This window comes from Trichechus manatus, unplaced genomic scaffold, assembly GCF_000243295.1.
Source record: "Trichechus manatus latirostris isolate Lorelei unplaced genomic scaffold, TriManLat1.0 scaffold00196, whole genome shotgun sequence".
Taxonomy (NCBI): Eukaryota; Metazoa; Chordata; class Mammalia; order Sirenia; family Trichechidae; genus Trichechus; species Trichechus manatus.
In genome coordinates, this window is record NW_004444132.1 from 2,312,033 (window position 1) to 2,316,100 (window position 4,068).

The following is a 4,068-nucleotide window of genomic DNA, read 5'->3' on the forward strand; positions in this document are numbered from 1 at the left end:
TTGATTGATTTTCTAATGTTGAACCATCCTTGCATACCTGGTATGAATCCCACTTGGTCGTGGTATATTATTTTTTTGATATGATGCTGAATTCTATTGGCTATAGTTTTGTTGAGAATTTTTGCATCTATATTCATGAGAAATATTGGTCTGTAGTTTCTTTTTTGTGGCGTCTTTGCCTGGTTTTTGTATCAGGGCTATGCTGGCTTCACAGAATGAATTCGGAAGTGTCACTTCCTTTTCTATGTTCTGAAGTAGTTTTAGTAGTACTGGTATAAGCTCTTTTCTGAATGTTTGGTAGAATTCTCCAGTGAAGCCATCTGGGCCAGGGCTTTTATTTCTGTTGGGAGGTTTTTTCTATTACCTTTTCAATCTCTTCTTTTGTTATGAGTCTGTTCAGATTTTCAACATCACTTTGTGTTACTTTGGCTAGGTAGTGTGTGTCTAGAAATGTATCCATTTCCTCTAGGTTTTCAAATTTCTTGGAGTATAGTTTTTCATAATACTCTGTTATGATCCTTTTTATTTCTGTTGGGTCTGTCATAATGTCCCCCATTTCATTTCTCATTTGGGTTATTTGAGTTCTTTCCTGTTTTTCTTTTGTCAGTCTGGCCAGTGGTTTGTCGATTTTGTTGATCCTTTCAAAGAACCAACTTTTGGTTTTATTGATTCTTTCTATTGTTTTTCTATTCTCTATTTCATTTATTTCTGCTCTGATCTTTATTATTTCCTTTCTTCTGGTGGCTGTGGGTTTCTTTTGCTGTTCTCTTTCTATTTGTTCGTGTTGTGTAGCTAAAGTTTTGATTTTGTCACTTTCTTCTTTTTTGAAGTGTGCATCTATTGCTATAAATTATCCTCTTAGGACTGCCTTTGCTGTGTCCCAAAGGCTTTGGTAGGATGTGTTTCCATTCTTGTTTGATTCTTGGAAATTTTTGATTCCATCTCTGGTTTCTTCTGTTACACAGTGGTTTGTAAGCAGGGTATTATTCAGTTTCCAGGTAATTGATTTTTTTCCTTGCTCTTCCTGTTGTTAATTTCTACCTTGATGGCACTGTGGTCAGAGAAGATACTTTGTATTATCTTGATGTTTTGGATCTTGTTGAGGGTGGATCTGTGGCTTAAGATGTGGTCTATTCTGGAGAACTTTCCATGTGTGTTCAAAAAGAATGTGTACTTTGCCTCTGTTGGGTGGAGTGTTCTATATATGTCTATGAGGTCAAGTTGGCTGATTGTGCTCTTTAGGTCTCCTGTATCTTTGTTGAGTTTCTTTCTAGATGTTCTGTCCTTTACCGAGAGTGGTGTGTTGAAGTCTTCTACTGTTATTGTGGAACTGTCGATTTCTCTTTTCAGTGCTGTTAGTTTGTTTTATGTATTTTTGAGCCCTGTCATTGGGTGGGTAGATGTTTATTATGGTTATGGCTTCATGATGGATCGTCCCCTTAATCATTATGTAGTGTCCCTCTTCGTCTTTTATGGAGGATTTTGTTTTAAAGTCTATTTTATCTGAGATTAGTATTGCCATTCCTGCTCTTTTTTGGTAGCTGTTTGCTTGATATATTTTTTCCATCCTTTGATTTTTAATAAATTTACGTCTTTGTTTCTAAGGTGTGTCTCTTGTCGACAGCATATTGATGGATCCTGTTTTTTTATAATCCATTCTATTACTCTCTCTTTATGGGTGCATTGAGTCCATTTACATTCAGTGTAATTATTGATAGGTGTGAGTTTATTGCTGTCATTTTGTAGTGCTTTTTTTTTTGTGGTGCTAACATTTTCTCTGTTCCTCTTACTCTCCTGTGCTGAATTCCTTTTGTTTGTGGACTTTTTTTTCATTTTTTTTGTTTTTGTAGGTTTTGTTTTCACTGAGACTTTATGTTTTTCTTCTTTATTTTGGTGAGTAGTTTGGTTACCTTGAAATTTACCCTTATCTTCCTAGGTTTGAAGCAGTTCATTATTACTTGGTATCGCCTTGTCTTCCTCTACATTAGAAGGTTCTGTACCTACACTGTTTATTCCCTCTTTTATTGTTCTGATGTTGTTGTCTTTTATGGATTAACCTCTCTTGTTCCCTGTTGCAATTCTTTTGGTTTTGGATAGTCCTTGGGAGTTCATTTCCTAGATTGGTATCTGGCTGGTACAATCCTGCATCCTAGATTCAGCCTGTGGTATGATGTTGTTTGTTCTCAGATCAAAGGACTCCTTTTAATAATTCTTGTAAGTTTGGTTTGGTTTTTGCATAGTCCCTTAATTTCTGTTTATCTGGAAGTGTACTAATTTCACCATCATATTTGAATGAGAGTTTTGTAAGATATATTATTCTTGGCTGGCAATTTTTTTCTTTCAAGGTTTTATGTATATCATCTCATTGCCTTCTTGCCTGCATGGTTTCTGCTGAATAATCCGAGCTTAGTCTTATTATTTCTCCTGTGTATGTGACTTTTCATTTTTCTCAAGCTGCTTGCAGGATTCTTTGTTTGTCTTTGGTTTTAGCGAATGTGATTATGATATGCCTTGGTGATTTTCTTTTGGAGTCTATCCTATATGGGGTTCATTGAGCTACTTGGATGGTCAGCTTTTCATCTTTCATGATGTTAGGGAAGTTTTCTGTCACAGTTCTTCAATGATCCTCTTTGTGTCTTCTGCTTTCTCCCCTTGCGCTGGAACTCTAATCACTTGAAAATTTTTGCTTTTGATTTTATGCCACATAATTCTCAGGGTTTCTTCATTTTTCTTCATTCTCTTTTCTGATTTTTCCTCAGACAGACTTGTATCCAAGCGTTTGTCTTCAATTTCACTGATTCTGTCTTCCATCATTTCAAACCTGCTCCTCAGCCCTTCTATGACACTGTCCATTTCTGAAATCTTGTTGTTTATCTTTTGGATTTCTAATTGCTGTTTTTGTATGGTTTCTTATTGTGAATTTATTTTGACATTTTGTTCCTGTATTATTTTCCTGAATTTTTCCATTTTTTTTTGTCTGTGTTTTCCACGAATTTTTCTGCCTTTTTCCATGAATTTGTCTATGTTCCCTCATTTTTGTCTTCTTTTTGCTTCAACTCTTGGTTAGCTCTGAATATTAGAGATTTGAATTCCCTATCAGGTAGTTCTAGTGCCTTTTCTTCTACTAGAAAGTCACCTGGTGTTTTATTTTGTATCCCTATTGGAACCATCTTGTCCTTTTTTTAATATGTTTTGATATTGTCTGCTGTCTTGGAACATTCAGTTGCTATTTTCCTTGTTTACTGATTGTAACTTTGTTTTTTCCTCCTTTTTTGTTTTATTTGGTTATGTCTGAGTAGGCGGGCTGTGCGTTCTTTGTTGTTTGCTCATTTGTGGGCATGATACTTTTCACCTCCTTCTGCACTGGGCGGGGTCAATCACTCAGATATTGTACAGCAGGGAAAGTCCAGCTGAAGGGTAGCTGCTGGGATTTGTTGTTTGTGACATATACTAGGGCCGACAGGGTCAGCCAGGAATCAATGCAGGGCAGGTTCTGGTAGGCCATGCCTGTGTTGCTTGAGGGTGTGATGTTCAGTGTACAGTGCAGGTAGGCAGTATGGAGGAGGGAAATTTTGATATGTGGAGCTAAGATTGGTATGGGAAAGAGAAGAGAGAAGAGAGAAGAACTGGAGCCAAAAGCATACAAACAAACAAACAAAGAAAAAAGAGTGCTAAGGGAGCTTGCCATTAAAGTGGAGAGATGAGAGACTGAGAAATGGAGAAAAACAAAAAGGAAAAAAGCGTAAAAGAAAAAAAGAATAAATAAAAATTAGAAAAAGAAAACCCCCAGGGATCCCACTGGTGTGGCTGCGAGTGCTGGGGAAATTGCTCCCAGTCCGTGAAGTACTGCCTGGCTAGAAGGGTTAGAGGTGTCACACAGCGCCAGGTATTACAGCGACTGGAAGAGAAGGTAAGTATACAGAGACAAGAAACTCAGAAATGAAGAAAGACAAAAGGGAAAAAGAGAGAAAAGAAACAAACAAAAAACAAAACCAAAGAAAGAAATATCCCCAGGGATCCCACTGCGTGGCTGCACAGACTGAGGGAGTAGTTCCCAAGCCACACAGT